Source organism: Gorilla gorilla, chromosome 5, assembly GCF_029281585.2.
Source record: "Gorilla gorilla gorilla isolate KB3781 chromosome 5, NHGRI_mGorGor1-v2.1_pri, whole genome shotgun sequence".
In the NCBI taxonomy this organism is placed as follows: domain Eukaryota; kingdom Metazoa; phylum Chordata; class Mammalia; order Primates; family Hominidae; genus Gorilla; species Gorilla gorilla.
This window is the reverse complement of record NC_073229.2, coordinates 64,049,723-64,073,643: the sequence shown is the minus strand read 5'-3', so window position 1 is coordinate 64,073,643 and position 23,921 is coordinate 64,049,723. Positions and strand designations below refer to the sequence as shown.

Below are 23,921 nucleotides of genomic sequence, written 5' to 3'. Positions count from 1 at the left end.
GGAAAAAATAGTGAAGTTGGTTATTATCTCCACTAGACAAGTGATGAAGGTCCATGTAGGAGAGGAAGGAAGTTGGCATCAGACCCAGTTTTTGAATCTGAGATGTTGCACTGTGCTCCCCGTTAAACTAGCTCTGTCAGTCATAGCTGATGCATTCTGCAGCCACCCGTCAGCCCCACAGAATGGCCAGCTTCCCGCATATGTAGCCCCATGACAGAAATAGTTCTGCTTTAAATAGGCAAGTCTCACATGTGTGTTTTAAGAAACTGTAGAATTGCAGAAAGGGAAGGAAGGAAATTAACTAGCCCGAGCTTGATGTTGCATTTACATCATACTTATTTATTGAGTTTGCTCCCTGCTGGGTGTCGTGCTAGGCACTGTGGATATAGTGACACAGCTTCCGACCTCATGGAACTTTCAGTCTAGCAAGTTGACAGGCATCAATCAGAGGATCACTTGGCTATGTCATTAGAACTGGGATACAGAAAGAGACTCAGCTAAGGGCATCCTGCCCAAGGGAATAGGTTGCCTTCCTAGGCCAAAAGTTATACTTCGGGGATGAAAGAGGAAATGGAGGAATAAATAACAGGATCAGGATTTTGAGAAACTTTCCTTCACTCCTCATTTCTGCTTCTCTATTTCTTCAGAAATGCAGATAACTTTTTGAGTATGTTTAGATAGGAGGGGAAACAATAGTTACTAGTCTGTTTAGCCTCAAATCATCCATAGGTTGAGGATTCTCCCCTCTATTAGAATCCTCAGAGGGGATCCATAGAGGGAATATTGAAGGTGGGTGAACTCAAGATCTGCTTTAAAGATGGGCAGCTGGGGCAGCCAGCCAGAGTTAAAGCCAGTATTCCCATTCACATCACACCTCACTTGCTGGTGCCTGGGATTCCTTAACGGGAAGGATCCCGCATGAGAGAATAAGCCTCAGAGCCAAGAAAGCTGGTCTACTCTCCAAAAGTTACTGCTATGGTTACTTGTTTCTTTTAATGGTTTAATTTTAGTTGACTGGTTTTTATTAGGTCTTCCCAACAGCCTTCTATCGTTTGTGCAGGTCCTCTCTGGCCCAGCTGCCTGTTGCTGCAACATGAGAACTTCTGACAGCAAAAAGAGGGAGTCTGCTACTGAAGGCTTGACTGTGTTCTTATTTAAGTCCTTAATTCGGAAGAACTCTCAGGAATATATTCATTGGATGAATAAGAGCAAAACCCTCTCCCCTCCCTGCAAGAAGAAAAGAGAGTGGGGGTTTGGGTGTAGGGAAGGATAGACATTAATATCCTCGGGTTGTATTATTCTTTGTCATTTACAGCACTTTCATATGAGTAACTTTCCAAATTAGTGTACTAACCCAGTGAGGTAGGAAAGCTGATATTATCACCATCTTACAGATAAGGAAAGTGAGATTTAAGAACAGCTATTTGCTCACAGCACCCACGGCCTCTTCCAGGAGTCGCATACTCTTTCCAGAACACCTATAAAAAGAAGCTCCAAGCCAGACCCTGAGGAAAACCTCACGATTTGGCTTTGAATCTTCTCTAAAGAGGTTAAATCTATGACAATGAAAGCCTATTAAATGTGTGTATACTTAAAGATCATGAATATTCTACTTCTGTGAAAAGTTTTGAGTCTAAAATTCAATCAGATGAAGTTAAATGAAAAGGGACCCATAATGGAAGTCATGCTTCTGCTAATGATATCACAAGACAGAGAAGTTCGTTTAGTGAAATGTACCAGTAATCTAAGAGTGGAAGACGTGTGTGTATTTTGGGAAGCGGGGGGTAGCACAGAGGGAAAAAGAGAAGGTTTGTGTAAACATTAAACCCTTCCAAGCAGGGGCCTGTTTGATCCATCTTCCTTCACAAAGTGCCCAGCACAGTGTCCAGAACTGGGCTACGTAAGTGTTTGTATAACTGAACAGAAAGTGAAGACCAAGTTCTCCTTTGAAAGGCTAAACAAAAATCCATTTCTGCCACAATGCCAGCAGAGGTGTGGTCACTCAGCCCTGCCACCTGTAGAGTCACTCTGTGAACAAGTCAAAGGCCTTGGTGTGCTAGGTGTGTTCTCATCTGTTAGCCTCCATTTCAGGCAAAGTTTTGTGCCTACCTGAAGGACCTCTTCCCATTCTCCACCATGGCATGATAGCAGGCTCTGCCAGTCACTTCCTAGATAACCACAGTGAGTGAGGGTTCTTTGCCTGGTTGGGTATTGAAGTGCTCTTTCTTTCTTTTTTTTTTTTTTTTTTTTTTTTTTGAGATAGAGTTTCACTCTTGTTGCCCTGGCTAGAGTACAATAGCGCGATCTCGGCTCACCGCAACCTCCGCCTCCCAGGTTCAAGCAATTCCCCTGCCTCAGCCTCCCGAGTAGCTGGGATTACGGGCATGTGCCACCACACCCGGCTAACTTTTTTGTATTTTTAGTAGAGATGGGGTTTTTCCATGTTGGTCAGGTTCGTCTCAAACTCCTGACCTCAGGTGATCCGCCTGCCTCGGCCTCCCAAAGTGCTGGGATTACAGGCGTGAGCCACCACTCCCGGCCTTGAAGTGCTCTTTCTAACTGCCTGGGCATGTCTGTTCTTCAGTCCACAGAGAGAAACTGTTGGAATATTCTCTAGCTTCCCAGAAGTTCTGTACATGTCTTTACCTTCTCAAGAATCATGCCAATCCTCCCACCCCAGCCTGGACAGTCCATCTTTATTCTGGCCAAAACAGAATTTGATGCCTTTCACTTCTCCTTTCTCATATATTTCTGCTATCTGTCCTTAGAAATCAGCATAATTGTGTAAAGATAGTACATTTGTGGGAAATTTTATATCCTTACTTTTAGGGAATGAGAAGAGATGTATGATATATAATAGTGTGAAAAGAAAAACCTTAGACAAATTAAATTTAAGAGTTTAATGAAGCAAAGAACAATTTGCAAATTGCCACCGCCATGTAGTCAAAAAGGATTTATGGAGAGAAAAAAGAAAATGACAAACAGAAAATGCTAGTGAGGTGCAGAAACAGCCAGATTGGGTATAGGTCAGTGTTTGCCTTATTCGAACAGTTTGAACAGTTGGAGGCCTTTGGCACAAACTCGCTGACTGGAGTTTATAGTCTGTTTATACATTCAGTTAGGTTACAGTTCACTATGCGTGGAGAAACCTTTAGGCCACACTTCAAATATGTAAGGAGGCAACTTTAGGCTAAACTTAATTTTACAATACCTGTTTACAACAGCTGCTACATATTAATAATATTCTATTGGCCAGGAGCTTCATGCAGCTCATCTTTAATTCTCACAATAACCATGCAAGGTAATCATAAATATACCATTTTACAGCTTCAAAAACAGTGACCCAAAGAATGGGCTCCTTACCTAACATCTGTGTAAATGGCATAACCAGAAGTCCAGTCTGTCTAACTCTTGAGCTGCCTCTAGAAAAAGTAGGCCTATGTAACAAATCTGCACATCCTACACATGCACCCTAGAACTTAAAATTAAAATTGAAAAAAGATTCCAGTAACATTAGACAAGAATAAAAACTCTTTTCAAAGATAATACCCAATAATAGCAAAGATCTGGTAGAAAAATAAAATGATTCAATACCAAAAAAAGAAATAAAGGAAAAGTAGGTGCGGAAGACATTTTCATAGTCAAATTCAGGATGTACTTACCTTCAAGCAACTAGAAGAACTTACCAAGAAATGCTTGTTGGCCGGGCGCGGTGGCTCACGCCTGTAATCCCAGCACTTTGGGAGGCCGAGGCGGGCGGATCACGAGGTCAGGAGATCGAGACCATCCTGGCTAACACGGTGAAACCCCGTCTCTACTAAAAATACAAAAAATTAGCCGGGTGTAGTGGCGGGCGCCTGTAGTCCCAGCTACTTGGGAGGCTGAGGCAGGAGAATGGCGTGAACCCGGGAGGCGGAGCTTGCAGTGAGCCGAGATTGCGCCACTGCACTCCAGCCTGGGCGACAGAGCCAGACTCCGTCTCAAAAAAAAAAAAAAAAAAAAAAAAAGAACTGCTTGTTGGGCACCTACTAGAGAGGTCTTTCTCAAACTGACCCATGTATCACCTGCATCTGGGCCTCATCCCAGAACCCCTCGATTAGAACCTCTTTATTTGCGACTTTGCAATTGCCATTGCTAACAGCTCTCCAGGTAATTCTCACATTACCAGAGAACTGTACCAGGCCCAGAGCCTAGAGCAGTGTTTCTCAAAATGTAATGTTGGACCACTTGCATAAGATCAACTAGAGCAATTGTGTAAAATCCATCTCTGGAAATAGGGTGGAGCCCAAAATTGATTTATATTTTTAAACATCCATTTGATTAATCATCACATGTTATCATTAATGGTGCAATGGTGGTGAACATTACATGTTGCATAATTTTACGCATACACACACATAACTAGAGATTCAATAAGGTTTTAGGGTATGTGTGTGTGTGCATTTCTAGGTGTAAAGAAATTATGACCTGAAATTATTAGTGAACTAATAAATATTTGAGGAAGCAAAGCAAACATGTATAGATCAACAAATAGATGGTATATATAGATAGTGTATAATCAAATGATACCTGTGTGGTACAGAATCTGATTTCAGTGGAAGTAGATAAGAGAACAATTAATGAAGGTTGAAAGAATCAGTGCTGTTTTTATGGAGAACGGATGTCTCAACAGGCATCTTAACAGTTGAGTATTTAATACTTTCCCATATCCCATAATTCATGAAGATTGCAGTAATATACTGCTTTTCCCAAATAAACTACAGGAAAAAAGAACTGTGTCAGCTTTTCAGAGACAGAGCTGCAGGAATACAGTAGCCAGGAGTAGCTGGCCCTGAAATGATATAGGCTGTGGATGCCATGCGGCCAGCACTCCATCACAGTGACTCACTCAGGCACCAGCCTGTTCTCACTTGTGTCTCAGGTTCCCCCCTCAGCAGAAAAGCTTGAGGACCACTTAGGAATAGTCATGATGCAAATGTCAGTTTCTCCTTTGCTGCAGCAGTACCAAAATCTTAACAAATGAGCTGAGTCACCTGGGGAGCTCCTGCAAACTACACATTCCGGTCTATTGGGTTTTATTAAAATTAGTGATTTTTCTTCCTTTTACCAATTTTGGAGTTCATGTTTGCAAGTCATTCCCTTCTAGATAGTCATGACATTATCTCCCCCTTCTGGGACAGCAGAAACAATGGAGTGGCCTCACTGGGCTGGATCATTCACCAGCTTTGCAATTGCACCCCCACATCCCTGGAGTCACAGAGTGGAATAGTGATGCCCACTCTGCCGAGACTAAATATCCTTACTCCAACCTAAGAGCCACCTTTAGGCTCTAAGGCCTTTCAACTAAATTGTTATTTGAGTTCTTAACCTTTCACCATATTTTGCAATGAGAAGGTACAAATTTTCTGCCCACATTAACTCTATCGCTTTATCCTTTAGGGCAACAGTTCAAGCTATTTCTCATTTATTTAAAAAAAATTATCAAGTATTCTCTGATGTTATAAGCCAAATTTACCAGAATATAATTTTTAAAATTCATACAAGTCACATTTCCCAATTTTTCTAAACCATCTGGCACCTGCAATCTAACCAACTGCCACCTAGATTCAGCAACTAGGTCTTTGGAAAGGTTTGTGGAGTGTTAAAAATCCAAGCACACAGTAGGACTTTGCTCAGTACTTAAAAATTCTACTACTTCTACCACGAGGAAAGCTCATTTTGCTTCTCTTCATTTTAAATCAGTGTGATGAGTTTGTAATATTCATACTTATATTTAATTGCAGTAGTAAAGAGTTATTTTAAAACCTCATAATAAAATGGGAAAGTATTCTAATATCTCAGTTAACCAGGCCTTTGGGAAACTGATGTGTTCAAATTATATCCAAAGGATTATGTTGATGACAACCCACCATCAAGGCAGTCCTGAATATTGAGGACAAAGAGAAAGTATCTTGAGCAAGGCTGCACAGATACCTAGGGAGGGAAGTCAGAAAATCAGAGTTCTTGTCCTTGCCACTGACTTCCTGGGGATAAGTCACTTTTCCTCTGGGCCCTGGCTAATATTAGTTTACATTGGTATGTCTGTACCAGATTCTTGAAATACGGTTGGATTTTTTTTTTAATTAGAGAGAGACAGGGTCTTTGCTGCCCAGGCTAGAGTATAGTGGTACAATCACAGCCCACTGCAACCTCGATCTCCTGGGCTCAAGTGATTCTCCCACCTCAGCCTCCTGAGTAGCTGGGACTACAGCTGTGTACCACCATGCCCAACTAATGTTGTTTTAATAGGTAGGGTCTTGCTATGTTGCTCAAGCTGGTTTTGAACTCCTGAGCTCAAATGATCCTCCTACCTCAGCCTCCCAAAGTACTGGGATTATAGGTGTGAGCCACCACGCCTGGATTGAATATGTTTATATTGGTAAATATCCTTTACCCAGGGGCCCTGCAGTGCTGCCTTGGTCACTCAGCCCCTTTCCTGAGATTCCCTGGATTTCTCCATCATTCAGTCAGTAAAGGCTTATTGCCTCCCTGCCAGCCCCCGGTCAGGCAGTTTCCATGCAGAAAGATTTCCAAATATTTTGAGCATCACCTGTGCTCTGGGCTTAAGATTTCTTACTTCTGGAATGAAAGTTTAGAATAGATAACCCTAACTCTGGAATCCTGAGGTTTTATGTTGTACGTTTAATATTTAGAGGAAAAGGCAGATTTGACTTGGGGCCAGAACCCTGCCTTTGCCTCTGGAATTGGCTTTTTGGAAAGGTGTAAAACTATTTGCATTGAAAGCCAGGAAGGACCTGAAAGCAGTTCTCTGCCAAATTGATCTGTACACTTTGGCCATCAATAACTTCAAGTATAAGATTACTTATGGGGCCATCATTGAATCATAAAGATGAACGTCTCCTCCTAAGCTCTAGATCAGTGGTCCAAAAACAGGCTTTGGTTTCACAGTGCGATTTAGAAATGAACACAAACATATTCAATAGATGAAGATAGAGGGTCATCTTTTCAGAGAAATTTAAGGATTAAGACAGCATCATTTTCTCTTGACCAGTGTGACCTTTTGTTTGTTTGTTTGTTTGTTTGTTTTGAGACAGAGTCTTGCTCTGTCACCCAGGCTGGAGTGCAGTGGCACGATCTTGGCACCAGCCACCACAGCCGGCTAATTTTTTGTTTTTTTTTTAGTAGAGACGAGGTTTCACCGTGTTAGCCAGGATGGTCTTGATCTCCTGACCTCGTGATCTGCCTGCCTCGGCCTCCCAAAGTGCTGGGATTACAGGTGTGAGCCACCGTGCCCAGCCCAGTGTGACCTATTTTTGAGGTATCAGTAACTACAATAATAGAGCAGTAACACAAGTTGTATGTTGGATATTTGAGTGGTCTGTTTTGGATAATATATGCTTATTAGGGGAAATGCGAAGTAGTTGTTCTAAAATATGTGTCACTCAACTTTCTCTTTTATGCAATTAAAACATTTTAATTGGGCAGTTTAGGACTTTGCTAGGCCCTGGGCAAATAGGAATGAACAAGACAGAAAGTGTCCCTGACTTTATAGTGCTTCCAGTATAGGTGGTACTCAGTGAAAGAAAGTTACCATTAATGATGATAATGGGAGGCAGATTTGCATAGTGGTTAATGGATGCTAGAGAAAAACTGCTACTTATTAACTGTGTGACCTTGGATAAAGTAATTACCTAGCCACTATAAGCCTTAGTTTCATTATCTGTAAAATGGGGGCACTAATATTTCCTTAGGTCTGTTAATAAAATCAAAAAGATCATGCCTTATGGCATGATCTCTTTGGAACAATGCCCAACATATAGTAACTGTTCAACATATGGCATCTCTGATTATTAATAAATTGGAATCACTAATAAAAATAAAAAGAAAAATAACAAAATAAGAGAAAAATGTTTAGCTCAGTTCTCTTTTTCAAGCTCTCTCTGGAGCACAGAGGAACCCATTTTCTATAGGCTAATTGATACTGTTTGAAAGCTGCTACATCACTGGTGAACCTTCCTTTTCTCTGATTAAATAATTCAAATCTCCCTTTTCACTTGTTTTAAAGTCATGCCTGCTTTCTTAACCACAAGTAGCTTCTCATTGTTTGAATACACTTTTTGAAGAGTGGATTGAAACCCATAGCTGCTTAATTGTCACTTGGGAAACTTGTTTAAAACATTCATTCCCAGATGGCAACTCCAGGAATCTGTGGTTCTGATGAGCAAACCAAGGTATTTTCATGCACAGACCAATTGTAGACACAGTTTGAGAAATTCTGCTCGTGACAGCTGGTCTTGCAAACCCCTATAATAAAGGCAGATGCCATAAACTGGACATATGTCCAGGGCTGTTATTAGTCAGCGCATGCCTGTTGAAATGTCAAGCTAATTCCCTACTGCCATTCCTAGGTAGCTGTGGCCTGGTGTCTCTGACTTTTCTTCTCCCCCTCCCTCACTCTACCCCAAACCTCAGCTGCCTGACCCTTTCTCCAGGAACCTCCTGACCAACCAACAACTAAAGAGGTAACACCTAGCACAGCATTGGCCTCTGCCATAGGGGTATGGCTAATGCGTACTCTAGAACTGTACTGATTGATAATATTTTTAACATTGCCTTTGGAAATGATTGATTTAGGGAAAAGATGACATCTCTGTTCCTCAGTAAAATAGCCACACATACACACACACACCCCTACACACATGCCCCACATGTATGCACATGCATGTGTGTCCACATACCTCCCTGAGACATCTCACTAACCACGCTACTAAGACTCCTTCGGTTTAATGAATACCCAACTTCTTTATTGAAGAGGAGAAGGAATGGATGGCACAGGCTTCTGGCCCACTGGTTATGATGAATGATCTTCTCTACCCTGATATTTCACAAAAAGCTACAGCATCTTGGCAGTATTCTCCAAGGCTTCATTGGAACCAGTAGAATCCCCTTTAAAATACAGCTTTATAGGGAGAGAAAGCCCTCTTAGTTACTTACATTATAACATGGTTATTGGGTATCTGGAGGTGCCTGCTATGTATTCCTGGGAGTTTAATTTGCCTTGCTATGTGTGCTTTTGTGTGTGTGTGTGTGTGGTCTTCTAATCTGAGTGTTCATCTTTACTATGTTCACCTAAGTTTTCAGCAAAGATCCTTTTAATTGTTAAGGGTTGACATCTTGAAAAGGTTCAATGTTCTGGTGTGCCAATTCCTGGCTACAAGAGATTAAAGTATTCCTAATACTTTTCTGTTCTCATTTTTTAAAAAAATATTTTCAGGAGATGGTAAGAGATTCTATACCTTTAAATGCTCCCTTGAATGGCCTTAGTTCTGACTTCTCCAATTCAAAATGATTAATCACCTCACTTTTACTGCCAAGCCTGGGATATTATGGCACTGCTCAGAGCTAACTTGGCCAAGAGTTTCAATTTTCCTGGAATTGTCCTTGGTATTTCAAAGCTTTGTGTGGGGTAGGCAGCATTTTACTGGGAGTACTAAGGCATGGATTCTGTTCCTAGTTCTACCATTAACTTGCTCTGTGATCTTGACCAAAACTCTGAATCACTCTGTGCCATAGTTTCATCATTAATAAGGATGATAACAACAACCACTCACAGCTACTGAGTTATCATGTGCCAAACAATAAGTCATCACTTTATATGCACTAGCTCATTCAACAACCCTTTTTTGGGGAGTTACTATTCATCAGACACATCTTGTGCATTATCTCATTTAATTCTCATAACAATCCTATGAAGGAGCTGTTCTTATTATTCCTATTTTGCAGATGACAAGACTGAGAGTTACAAGGGCAGAATTACTTGAGCAAGGCTCTCCTACAGTAAGTGGCAGATCAAAAAGTTGAACCCAGTATGGTCTGATAACCAAGCCAATGTTTATAGCCACATATATACCATACTGCCCCCGATTCAACTGACAAATGGAGATGGGTGTGAAGAATACTTTGATCAAAGATCCGGAGGCAGGAATGTACAGAGCAGTGCTTCTCAACAGGGAGCAATTCCTCCCTTCCCAGGAGACATTTGAGAATATCTGCAAACACTTTGTCACAATTAGGGGGGTGCTACTGGCATTTAGTGGATAGAGGCCAGGGCTCTCACCAAACATCCTACAAAGCACAGGACAGTTCACTGTAACAAAGAATTATCTGGACCCAAATGTCAATAGTGCCAAGGTTAAAGCAAACCTCTCGAGAGCAAGACTATTCTGCTAGTGTATCTCAAAAGAAGGAGACAATTGGGCACTCTTTTGGTATTGCCTGGTTGCTAATGTACCCACAAATGTCCATCAGGTTATGAGGAATTGAAACTGTCAGGATATGGGGTACAGTGAGAATCAACAGCTCTTCTTGCTGGCAAGCAAGGCTTTGGCTTTTATTAATCAAGTTTAATCAAGATGGATAGAATGGGAAGGTCTTCAAACTATGTGAATTCTCACATTACACCAAAAAAATTTAGTACCTATTCAAGGGTAAGAACAAACCAACTAACCCCTGGCTACATATTAGAATCATTTGGGAAGCTTTTTAACATACCATTGCTCAGGTTTCAACCCAAGAGATTCTGGTTAACTTGTCTGGTATGGCCTAGGTGGTTCCAACGCATAGCCAAGATTGAGAGTCTCTGACTATATTAGATCAAGGTGTGCAGTTAAGGAGTAGAATTTGGATGAAACAGCAGCTTTAGGGATGAGTTGATAAGAAAATGAGCATCCAGTACATGGAATTTTAAAATATTTGCAACAGGATTCCAGAGATGTATTGCCCGAATCTAATCATGAGGAAACAGCAAACAAATCCAAATTAAGGGACATTGTACAAAATACCTGGCCTGTACAATACAAAGATGTCAATGTCAAAGAGTGAGGAATGTTCCAGATGAAAGGAGACTAAAGAGAGATGATAATTGTTCAATACATTATGTGTGATTTTCTTGTGTTATAAAGGAACACTGATGGGACAATTGGCCATAATGGAAAGTGGTTTATAGATTATAATATTGTATCAGTGTTAATTTCCTGGATTGATAATTGTACAGCAGTTATAGAAGAGAATGTCCTTGATTTTAGTAAATATATAAAACATTTTAGAGGTAAAAGGGCATATATCTGAAACTTTTCTCAAATGATTCAGGAATAAAGTGTGTGGTTTTTTTGTGTGTGTATGTGTGTGTGTGTGTGTAAAGGATGGGTGGGACAAAAGGATAAAGAAAATGTCGTAAGATATGCATATTGGGGAATCTGGATGAAGGGTATATAGGAATTCTTTGTATTACTCTATTTTTGCCACTTTTCTCTAAATCTTGAAATTATATCAAAATACAAAGTTAAAGTAAATTACTTTAAATGGTAATAAAAGGATTCCTGTCTCCAGAGTCCTTTTGGGGGCTAAGATACTTGTCTGCATTTCATGGATGTCTTAGGTGACATCTTTTGTGCAAAGAAGAGGGAATGGATAGAAATGGGCAAGAGGTATCCTGAAGATTATCAGGTAATTATTATTATTTTATAATGAGGGAAAATCAATTGTGACTTTCAAGCTAGGAGATTCCCCTAAACAGGTTTTCTGATAGAGCTAAGTTACCTCTTAAAGCGCCTCCGTCTTTAAACATCTAATGTCAAGTCAGGTTCATCTAAGTCAGAATAGTGACCTGAAGAGCCGCAGCTACTTTTAGCACTTTGTCTTGGAGAATGCAGTTTCCCTCTTTTTAGATCCTTTTATCATAAGGTGGGGTGAGGGCATGGGAGGAGTAGCTACTGAAGAAGACAGAAATAGATTAAATATTCAATTGAGTAAGACCCTTTACAGCACTCTCTTCCCCATGACCACCCACACCCTGCCCCATCTATGCCTCCCTCTGGCATAAATAAAAAATATTTAGGTGGTGAAAGGGGGTGCAGGAACTGTTCCTTCTTTATAGACCAAAAAAAATTCAGTAAAATTAAAACCTACTTTCTATAAAAAAAAAAAGTTTTAAAAAGTGAAGTCAATGAATGTTTATGGGCACAAAATTTATTGTCTACTTCGAAGAAAGTGATTTATTTTTACATTGTTCTTCATGATCCATTGATAGGGCAACCACATACCCCAACTGGCCCAGGACAGTTCTTCGGGGTACTAGTCCTCCTACCATAATTATCAACACCTTCTTTTACACTGAAATGTGTCTTAGTTTGAATATTTAGTTCTATAGTCATCTACCTATAGAAAAAGCCATTTCTCCTCCTATGAGAAAATAATTTTCACCAAGAATGGTATTTTACCCAGATCACTGGGCTTCCTAATAGGAAAATTAACAAGATCAGGTAAATAGCCATGTGGAAATCTGAGCCCATTTGTGATAGAACAGAGATGGATGTACAAATAGAAAACCAACACGTTCCACAAATGAAACAATGAAAGACTTGAGAACAGACAATCAAAGGGGACAGTTTTGCTGATCTTTCTTTTTTCCTCAACCACCATTCTAAATTACTTTTTTGATAGAACAAAACAATGTTTTATTCTTGCCCTTGCAGGCAGAGGCTGCATTGCCAGCATGCATTTGTCTTCCATTTCCACATAAAGGCCTGATAGTACTGATGGTATCTGCTTAAGAACTTAATAAAACTCACACCTAGTTTCAGGGGAAGTCAACCTAGGCATCTGTTTGGAGGCTGCCACTCACCTCTAGCCCTGTCTAGCTCACAAAATGACATACATGTTTGCTGCTCTGTTCAACCTATCTGGGAAGCAAAGGCTCCATCAAGAGGAAATAAACTGTAGCTGATACACGGCCAAGAGGATGATTTAATGCAGTCCAGAGAGCTTTCAGAGCAATTTCAACTCCCATGCTTGAGTGTTGAAAAAGTGTGACTGCAGTTTAAAGTCCTTATGTACGAGCTTATGGGACAGCTTCTTTCAAATACAGACAGGTTTTTGTATTTAAAATATTCCCCAAAGTAGCATTTTGTGGGAAAGACTGTGGATAACCCTTCAGATCTGAAACAGGGACAGTTTGATGGTGACTAGATTAGAGTTTAAACACGTTCTTTATGTTTTGGCCAGTGCAAATTGACAGGTCTCATGGATGCCTCTTTTGATGGTGGGATATTTAAATCATAGGACCACAGAGCTCCTAGTTGTGGCCGTACCTTACGTACTCCTGGACGCAGTTGCTGTTTCTTGTGGTGGGGGCTTGTCTCTCCTCAGAGCTAGTGTCGTGGCAAAGTATACTCTATGATGGGCACTGCTGCTGATGCCCATAATTGAAGGCAGATATTCCGAGGAAACCTCTCATGATGTAATAATATCCACTAGAATTCTACACACCAACCCTGCATAGTTGGTTTTTGTTTTGTTTTGTTTTTAGACAGAGTCTCGCTCTGTCACCCAGGCTGGAGTGCAGTGGCACAATCTTGGCTTACTCAGCTCAATGCAACCTCCACCTCCTAGGTTCAAGTGATTCTTCTGCTTCAGCCTCCCGAGTAGCTGGCACTACAGGTGCACACCACCACGCCTGGCTAATTTTTGTAGTTTTAGTAGAGATGGGGTTTCACCATATTGGCCAAGCTGGTCTCGAACTCCTGACATCGTGATCCACCCCCCTTGGCCTCCCAAAGTGCTGGGATTACAGGTGTGAGCCACCACACCTAGCCCAAATATTCTTCATTTGGGAAAAGAACCCACCTCACTAAAATGGTGATGACCTCATAGTGGATGTTCCTTTACTGTTGTTGCATTTGTGGAACACCTTCCATACTTTAAGAAACTTTCTGGTCGCATCTGATTATTTTTATGTGGCATTTGCATGGATAAAGCATGAGAAATTAACCAAGCTCTAAGACGGAATAGTGAAGAAGAGCCTGTGTCTCAATAGCTGTGTAGCAAAATAAAGGTCTTAGCTCTGTGGCCGTGCTACAAGTACTTTGTCATCACTAGCCTCTGACAATCAAATAGCTTTTCTTTCTCAAGAATAAAAAACTAGGTGATGCTTATACCAAGCCAACAAAACAGGTTTTATGATTTTTAGTGTCCAACCATTAAAAGAACAATGACTTTGGGTGCCATCTGAGTGGCTTAGAGGAGGTCTCTATTTGAGAGAAGATGGTGGAGCCAAGTCCAGTGTTGGCAAACTCACCAACTGTTTTGCATTGTGATTGCATTCTCATCATGAGCTTTAGTGGGGCATAGAGGCTACAGACTTCAAAGGCAATTGGCTCAGGGAAAGAAAAGCAATAATATCCTTTATTTTTTGTAGCAAAAATAATATCTACTGTAAAACCCTAGTCTGCTGATCATAAGAATATAATCTTAGCCACCTCAGGGTTTTCTCAGTCAATTCAGACCGCTCCCAAACAGACGCTGAATTTAAAACACTTACACATGATTCCTGATCAACTGTGGAAAAAAAAAAAAAAAAGGTGATGATTGCACCACTGTACTCCAGCCTGGGCAACAGAGTGAGACCTGTCTCAAAAAATAAATAATAAATAAAATGAAACCCTTATTCATTGTCAAAATGTTGAGATATGGTTGTTAAGAGTGACAGTGACCTTGTTTAAATTTAGCCAATCAACATCCGCCACTATATTCTCAGCCTGCTGGTTCCAGTCATCTGCATATATTCCTCATGGCAGGAAGTGCCCATGTTTCCATTTGCTCCCCTGTTAAGAGGCCACGTGGTTACCCTCCATCTTCCTTGTCCTGGCCAAAGGGTCTCCTTGGGTCTCCTGCTGTCTCAGCCTACCTCTGTACCCCTCTTGGAAAAATTCAAAAAGTACTTGGTGGTTCTTCCGTTACACTCTAGAACTATGGGAAATCCACTGGGGCTGTCTCGGGACCTCTCTGCCTAGATGTCCACACAACCATGTCTGCTCTACTGTTAACACAGGACATGGGAGAGGGATTCTGGAGGCTGGCTGCTTTCCTGGTCACTCCTCCCTCTCCAGGTGGTGAGGCACAGGTGCTGTCTGTTTCAGATTTCTCAACTCACTTCAATCCCAGAATTTTACCACCCTTTGAAGGCTGTGACCAAGATGGGGCGGGGGGATGCAGAGCCCGTACTCAGAGACCCACATCAGCATACAACCTTATTGCTCCCTTCTCTAACTCTCCTACTTTTCCCTAGTCCAGAGAATTTTTATCTTCTCTTTGATGGAACAACTGTTTCTGCAAATATACCTCCAAATATTTTGTGCTAGCAGCTGTACCTTAGCTTTTGAACCCAAGGCCAAGAATCTGACCTTTTGTTTTCTGCTTCCACAGTTGAGGCAGTAGATGACCTATATATAGCTACCTGAATAGAGTAATGGGATTCAGTGAAAGAAACCATCAATTAATATATTCCTCTGCAAATGCAAACAGCATTCCAAAAACAGAAGTTCTCGAGCAAACACTTTCCCCTTATCAAAGGTTTGCAGGTTAAATACCTTCTTGTCTTAAGTAAGCTTTGTGTTAATATGTGAACCACAAACAGGAAGGCAGCCAAAATGCTGCTGGAAAGTAAAAGATAAAATAATCAGAGTCCAAATTTTGCTTGCTGTGTGATCCATAGTAAACCTCCATGCTGTGCTCCATTCAGCTGACTCCTCATCATCTTTCTCAGCATCTTATGTACCCAGCCTTTCATAGAGCTGACTACAGGCCAACTTTGCCCTAAGAACAAAATGTAGGGATTAGGCTTGCTCACAAAAGAAACACACAACTCATGATTTAAAAAAAAAAAAAATCTGCCACACTCTTACATTACAGCTCTCTAAAAAGGAAATGATCATGATTAGCTCAACAGCTACATTTTCATTTAGAGAAAATGCCCATGCCATAGATGGACACAGCTATTCAGCCAAATCAGTGTCGATTAATCTCTTCTGCATTATATAAAGAGAAAATACCTAATGGTCCTGAGATATTTATAATTCTATTTTTATCTGTTCGTGTTTATTATTTATGCGTTTTTACAATGCTGCACAAGATTTTTTTCTCATGTGATAAAGGAGCTATGGTCATAACTTTTAGTTATTCCAACTAGAATGAAGAGATTAACTTCAGCAAAGGAAAATCACTTAAGCTCCTTAAGTCGTATTTTCTTCATCTGAAAAGTGGTAATAGTAATGTTTCCTCTGTGTACCTCAGAGGGTTATGAACATCAATGATATAATCAATATCAAAGGTAGACAACATATGTGAAAGCAACTTTTAAACCCTGAAGTGCTACACAAACACCATAATGTTAATGTTATCATAATTAGTAGTATACAAAACATGTTTTCATGGATGAAACAGAGAGAGCAGAGAAATTGTGAGTTCTGTGCCCTCATCTTTAGTGGAAGCAGGAATAAATGTCAGAAAGTCTGTTAACCCAATTTCCCTGCTGGCCAAAAAGAACCATGTTGGTCCATCAGGAAGGGCACTAGAGAAAATAGTGTGAGCGTGAGCTGCCCACTTCCAAGATGTTGGAACCCCAACTCCTGAAATTCAAAATACCACAGCTTTGGGTACCATTCCTTAAAACAAAAACAAACACAGACATAGCTAAGGTCCATGAAGGCTTATATAAGGCAGGACAGGTAAAATATTCAAGAATATTTGTAAAGATCAGACACCTTTAAACTCTGAGCAAAACAGCTACAATGAAAGACGCTTAGAGGGGCTTAGATACGGTGAACACGGAACTTATTCATAACATCTTGGAACCTCTATTTAAAACTTGCAAAAGACAAACTGAGGACCAAATGAAAAAGGAAAGAGTCTATACTTTTACAACAAAGTATCTATTGAATATAAAGTGAACTTACGAAATCAGTTTCTTCTAGAAGTGATACAGACTGAAAATTATTATTTTAATTCCAAAAAGTCCTATTTTTAACATTTGTTTTTTCCAATTAAACATTACATGTTTATAGAAAAATTAAAGAGTATGACCAAAAAGACAAAGAATGTTAACACAGTTTTATAACAGAAAAGCATTTTAACATTTTGATGTATCTTTTTCCAATTGTTTTGTTTTATGTGTTGTGTGACATTTAATATACATAAAAGTAGTTATGCGTCTATATATATATGTGAGTTGTGAAGCATAATGAAATAAACCTCTATAAACCTACCACCTAACAGGATTAAGTCATTGTCCCTTATTTCAAGAGGCTAGCAATAGTTTCACAAGGGGTAGACTCTTTAAAGAAGCACAATAACTTGTTACAGGTTCTATGATGACAGAATGTACAAGGTTCAGTAGAGAGTCTAAGGAGGATGTGATCGGTTTCACTCGGCTGAAGGTGAGGGGCAGGTAGAAGTAGAACACCCTTGTAAAGGGTGTAACCCATATTTAACTCCATTTTGAAGCTTTAGGTGATCATTAAGATAATAATATTTTGCCATGTTCATCTTTTTAGCAATATTGGCTATTTTATATAACAATGGACAGAACTGTGCAAGCGTTTGACAGAAAAGGGCACAAGCTTCAGAGACAAACATTGGTGTTAAAATCCCAGCTATACTGTCACTAGCTGAGTGGCTTTTGGCAAGGTTCTTAACTTCTTCACAATTAAAAAGTGATAATATCTGTTATTGTTTTGTGATATAAAGCTTATATCTGAAATCTGAAGAGTGTTAAAGGCTGGCTTTACCTTGGCCCAATTACTACAGCACAGAGTCTTGTCACCTACTTGTCTGCTCATTATAGTGGTGCACATGACACTGGCTAGTTTTTCAGAGATAGGGAAACAGTTAAACCTAAAAGAGACTGGTGTACAAAATAGAGTATTATGTGTTAATTCAGCATGAGATGTATTTCTTTCTACTTCCCAGAATAATCATGAACATTATCCAGGTTATCCCTACTACCACTACCACGAGTAAGGGAAAGGAAGCAAGAAAAAAGAGAAAGAAACCAACATTTACTGAGCACCATGTGCCAAGTGCTTTGCAAGTATCCTGTTATCTAATTTTTATGATAATCTTCAAATTTTTGTTATACAGCTGCAGGGATGGAAATGTGGTGGGATTAAGTACTGGCCTTAGCTCACCAGTGGATTTGTTGTCTGTGGTTGGGTAGCTGAGATGGTTAATTATGTGTCAACTTGGCAGTGCCACCGTGCTCAGATGTTTGGTCAAACATTGTTTTGGATGTTTCCGTGAAGATGCTTTTTGGATGAGATTAACATTTAAATTGGTGGGCTCTGAGTAAAGCAGTTTAACCTTCATAGCGTGTGTGGGCTTCATCCAATCAGTTGAAGGCCTTAATAGAACAAAGACTGACCTCTGTGACTAAGAAGTCTGTCATGAGACTGTTGTTAGACTGGAGCTGCAACTCATCTTACCTCTCCAGCCTGTTGGCCTACCTTGCAGATTTCAGCCTTGTCAAGCCTCCATAAACCCATGAGCCTCTTCCTTAGAATAAATCTCTTTCTCTCATTAAATAGATGGATGGACAGACAGATAGAGAGATAGGCAGGCAGGCAGACAGATACACATCCTGTTGGTTCTGATTCTCTGGAAAACTCTGTCAGATAGGTAGCAAATTGCCCCAAAACTCAGTGGATTAAAACAACACGTATATTCTCTCATAGTATGTATGAATCAGGAATCCAGGCATGACTTCATTGGGTCTTTAGCTCAGGGACTCTCACAAGGATGTATCACAGAACTGGCTGTGGCTTCAGTCTTATCTCAAGGTTTGACTGGGGAAGGAAGCACTTGTAAGCTCACTCAGTGGCTGTTGGCAGGATTCAGCTCCTCACAGGCTGTTGGATGAGGGCCTCGGTTCCTCTCTGGTTGTTGGCTGGCGGTCACCCCCTGTTCCTTGCCATGTGGGGTTCTCCAGAGGGCAACTCACACCACAGCAGCTTGCTTCATCAGAAGAGGGCATTGAGAGGAGCCAGAGAGAATAAAATGAGGAGTCACAGTTTTTTTGTGTGCATTCCTCTCAGAAGTGACAGCCCACCACTTTTGACAGATTGTGTTATTTAAAGCAAATCCCTACATCCAGCCCATATTCGAAGGGAGGGGCTTGCATAAGGGCATGAATAGCAGGATGTGAGGATCACTGGGAACCATCTGAGAAGACAGCCAATCACACACAATGAGTAAATACACATCACTGATTGACGAGAAGCTCAGTCTGACTCTGGGGCCCACCTTCTCCACGATGCCAGCTGCAACCTCGAAGAGCCGAGGGGACCCCTCCACAGGAATCAGCAATGAGAGGGTGGTCTGTGAGCATGGCACAAAGTGGGAGCATCGAATGGCCTAAAAGGATCATCCAGATGGTGCGGAGGCCCATTGCCCCTCAGCAAGGTCCCGGCACTCCTGCAGCCCTCAGAGTCAGCGCTTCTCTCCTCTGCCTGCAGCAGGCTCTACCTGCCCCAGAGTAAAGCCACTCTGGCGGGCTTAGTCCTGGGGCCCTATACTCACTTGACTCCTCCTGGCTTCTGTGTCCTGAAGCCTGTCAGCACTTCCCATCCACAAGCCCAAGCCCCCAGTCTTCCCATCCAGGGTGTAGTGAAGCTGTGATGAGCAGCCCAGATCCTCAAGCAGGCCCACAGCAATCATTCGCTACCTCTAAATTATGGGCAGCTGAATGTTCTCAGCTGAGTCCCTGCATGAGAATAGCCCTTAGCCTTGGAGAGCTGGCATCACCTCCCAGGGCCATGCTCCCTCCCCAGGGATAGCTCTCGACCTGTGACTGCTCCATGAGAGGAGAGGGGAACCTAAGATCCTGAACTGGGGGTGCCTGTGAAGGGTACCCCTCCCCTCATTGCCACCTTGAATCTGCAGAGGCCTTTGTTGGGACTGAATTGAGTTCAAGTCCTCCCTCTGCCCAATCCTGGGTCCCTCAGGTCTCCACAGGTGTTGATCCTGACAGCACTCCTAAATGAAGCTCCTGTACACAAAACCTCCACTCACAGGGCTCAGCCTACCATCCAAGAAGGGCCTGTATCTGCACAGCTGCAGCTGGCACTCCTCCAGCCGTCTTTACTTACCAGCTTCATTCTAATGTTGTGAATGCATGACCAAGGATCTCCACGCACTTGAGAAGAACCAACAGCAAGATACATAACTAGTGAGATAAACCAAGAGCACAGGTGACCTAGAGTATTCAGAGCTATGCAGAAAGTAGACAAGATCTTTTTTAAAAAAGAGATCTATTTAATATTCGCAGAAAGATTTAACAGGCTATGACAGCTGTAACACAAGAACACAGCTGCTGTGAAAAAAAGAGATATAACAAAATAAGCGTCCCTGTGCTGGCAAAATTTACTGGAAAATTTAGCAGAAGAGTTGAATGGACCTAACTGAAGAATAAGTTAATGATCTGAAAAATAATGTGAAAGGAATTCTGAGAATACAGAGTCAAAAGACAAAGAGATGGAAAATATGGAAGAAAAGAAAAACAGAAAATAGATGCAAGAAATTCTATATCCAACTAGGAATGCTGAAGGAAGGTAGTAGAAGCAATGGAGAGGAAGAAATTATCTAAATATGAATGTGAAGAAACTATGAACAAAGACACAATAAGAGCCCACTGAATGCCCTATAGGAATAGTCAGCAAATTTTTTTCTGTGAAGAACCAGATAGTAAATAGTTTAGGTTTTGCAGGTAATATTTCTTGACTGTATTGCAGCACAAAAGCTTCAATATGTAACAAAAACACAATACGTGACTGTTTTCCTACAAAACCTTATTAAACATAAATAAGCATCAGGCCAGACTGGGCTTAGTTTGCTGACCCCTGCCTTCCAGAAATAATGGGGGAAAAAATCACACATCTAGTCACATTTTACTAAAAGTTCTGAACTCCAAAATTAGGGAAATTCTGTAAAGCTTCCAAAGACAAAACAAGGCCAGGATCTCACTTGTCTTCTATAACACAGTTGGCTAAAAAACAATGGAGTCATATTCTGGGGAAAATTGAAGTGATTCTTAACCTGGATTATGTTCTAAGTCAAACTATCAGTCTAGTGTGATACACACGTATTTGGCCAGTCAATGACTCGAAATGTTTATCACCTGTCACTATCGTGGGAGGAGAGGGCCTACTCAAAGATGTTTTCTCACACAACATAAAATGTTACTCCAAGAAAGAGGAAGATATGAGATACATGAAACAGCTGAAATAACCCCTGATTTAGATGAAGAGAAATCCAGTTATGACCATTATACAGCAGGTGAAAAACCTGATCCATTGAAAGTGAGACACCAACTCAGAGGGTTCTATCATGAGTGACTTTATTAAAGAACACATTTGCTATAATAACACAAATGATAGAATTAGGAACCTGGAAGTTCAATTTTGTGGAGTTACCAATGACATAATGGCTTATGTCTGCTCTCTTCAACAATAGTAGAAATGCATTTAGGAATTTTAGGAGGAAAAAAATGAGACAGACATGATTGTTTAATGAAGCAAGTAAAAATTTGTGCCGTTAATGAAGTGAATAAAATGGTGTTTTCTGAAACAGCAAATCCAAACTCCCACAGGTCAAGAAACTTAGAGTTAGAATTAAGAGAGTCACTAACTGTTCTTGTAAATTTATTTTTTGTTTATTGCACATATGACCATTACAGTTACTTCTCTATGTGGCTATTTTTTTTTCTACCGCTGCTTTTGTTACTTTTATATAATATTTTATAAATTTGCCTTTTTCCATGATTTTATTCTTAAGTAGGCTCAGGTTGTTTTTAAATTAGAAAATAGAAGTCTTAAAATTTTATTTAGATATCAGTATTATAACATCTTCTGATTTTCTTAAGACAGATGACAGATTTTACATCTAGAAACATAAATTTATTTTTCTTGAGATTTGTATTTAAAGTATAGAAGACTCCTTCAGGAAATGAATATTTCTTGTTTTAAAGAAATCTTTTTCTGAAAGTCAGCAATTTCTCATATTTCTTATATTTCTTATTTTATTTTATTTTACACAAGGTCTCACTCTGTTCCCCAGGCTGGCATGATCACGGTTCATTGCAGCCTCAACTTCCCAGGCTCAAATGATCCTCCCACCTCAGGCTCCCAAGTAGTTGGGACCACCAGTGCATGCCACTATGCCCACCTCGTTTTCGTTTGTTTGTTTTGTAGAGATGGGGTCTTCCTATGTTGCTTAGGCTGGTCTCAAACTCCTGGGCTCAAGTGATCTTCTCACCTTGGCCTCCCAGAGCACTGGGATTATAGGCGTGAACCACCATACCCACCCTCTTTAATTCTTTTTTTCTGATAAACTTAGGTAAAGTTACATGTAATGATTTTCATTTAATAAAAATATTAACAGTGATTATCTTTAATGTATGGGTCACTTTGTCCTTATGTTTATGTATATTTTTCCAAGTGGTCTACCATGACCATGTTATTTTCTAAAAAGAACAACATTATTCCTTTCAAGTTACAATATCATTCAAAGCTAGAGCTTGGCAAATATATGAATTAGAGGCTCGACGTTACCATCACTTGCCCATAACTTTTAACTAATCACTCAACCTCTTTTAACCTTGGTTTTATGAAATTAAAAAATTGGGTTGAAATTTATATTTGATGATTTTGAAAAAACTTATCCTAGACCTGTTTTTTTGTTTGTTTGTTTGTTCTGAATTGTTCAAACCCTTTGCATCATTTACAAGGTCAAAATATATCAGGGAGGATTCTTGATTTTAAATGTTGGTGGAATGTCTCTGGGTTTTGTGTGTGCGTACATTTATGTCCCAAGTTCTATGCAGGTCTGCCTCCGACTGGTGATGTGGCCTTGAGCATGTCATCCCCTGCTCTGTGCTTTGCATCTTTCAACTTTCAAGTCGAGGGGTTGGAATCAGTCGCCCCCAGTGTCCCTTCCAAGAATAGAGGGCAAAATGATGCTGGAGACAAAGCTTGATCACTGGGACCCTGTGGGAAAAGTAGTTACAACTGAGTGAGATCAGGGAATCTGCTGCTTATATCCATGACGCAAAGCCTGAGGATGGTCTCATTCTCATGGATGTACTGCTTCATCTTAAATGTACCAGGATTAGGCAACACAAAACAGCATAAATAAATTCTTCTGGGGATACTCCTAGGCAGATTGGGGGTCACATTTACCAATCAGCTCAGGTCAAAGCTTGTACCATTTGAATGTCTCTGCACATTCTCTTCTTCACTTGTTCATGAGAACTTTCAACAGTGTCCCACCTACCCAATGTGTTCCCTCTTTGTAGTGGGGAGAAAACTCAGTCAAAATAAAGAACGTGCAGATAACACGATAATAATCAAAGGAAAAACAATGTCGTGATTGTAAGAACAAACCAGTCAACAAGCGTTAATGCATTAATTAATGCAAAGAGCTGAAAACTATTAACACCCAAGGACAGTACTGGTAATTCTCAGTAGCACAATTTTATAAATCAGTTTACTCAGAGTCAGGAAGTGCTTAGGTCTTAAATGGTCCAACCCATGTCTTCTAAACTGGTACCTCTTAAACTTCAATGGGCTACTGATTATCTGGGGGGTCTTGCTGAGATAAAGATTCTAAATTAGTAGGTCTAGAGACTTGTGACCTGAGATAATGCATATTTAGGAAGCTTCCAGGAGATGCTGCCACCGCTGATCTGTTATCCATAAGTTGGACTATAAGGATGTGAAGCACTTATAACAGTGTCTGCATTTAGGAAGAACTGGTGTTAGTGATGATTATTATTTCTACTAGCTGCAAGAATTCCAACTCTCCATATGCTCATGTGCTACAGGAGTACCAAGAGTTGTGCAGCAATAGCCATATTTTTAAGCTGAATAACTAGAATCATTTTGTAAACTCGTTTATGAAATTTTATGGAATAAAAATTTATTCCGTAACTTTTATTAGATCACAAATAAGCAGCCCTTTGTAGAAAGCACATTTATGGAATGAGCATAATTTGCTGCTGAGAACTGCAGAGAAGGCCTGCATATTTTGACAGGTTC

General features: G+C 40.5%; 1 protein-coding gene and 1 long non-coding RNA gene across 6 annotated transcripts in view; one reads left to right on the top strand and one right to left on the bottom strand.

The window, feature by feature from the left end:
• Positions 1–3,801, bottom strand: part of LOC129534516 (uncharacterized) — a 60,715-nt gene extending 56,914 nt beyond the window's left edge. For both annotated transcript variants that reach the window (XR_008681131.2, XR_008681132.2), the window contains exon 1: positions 3,687–3,801. This is a non-coding gene — a long non-coding RNA (uncharacterized lncRNA). The remainder of the gene's footprint in view (positions 1–3,686) is intronic.
• RCAN2 (regulator of calcineurin 2) overlaps positions 1–23,921 on the top strand; it is a 273,335-nt gene that overhangs the window by 204,209 nt on the left and 45,205 nt on the right. The window lies entirely within an intron of this gene.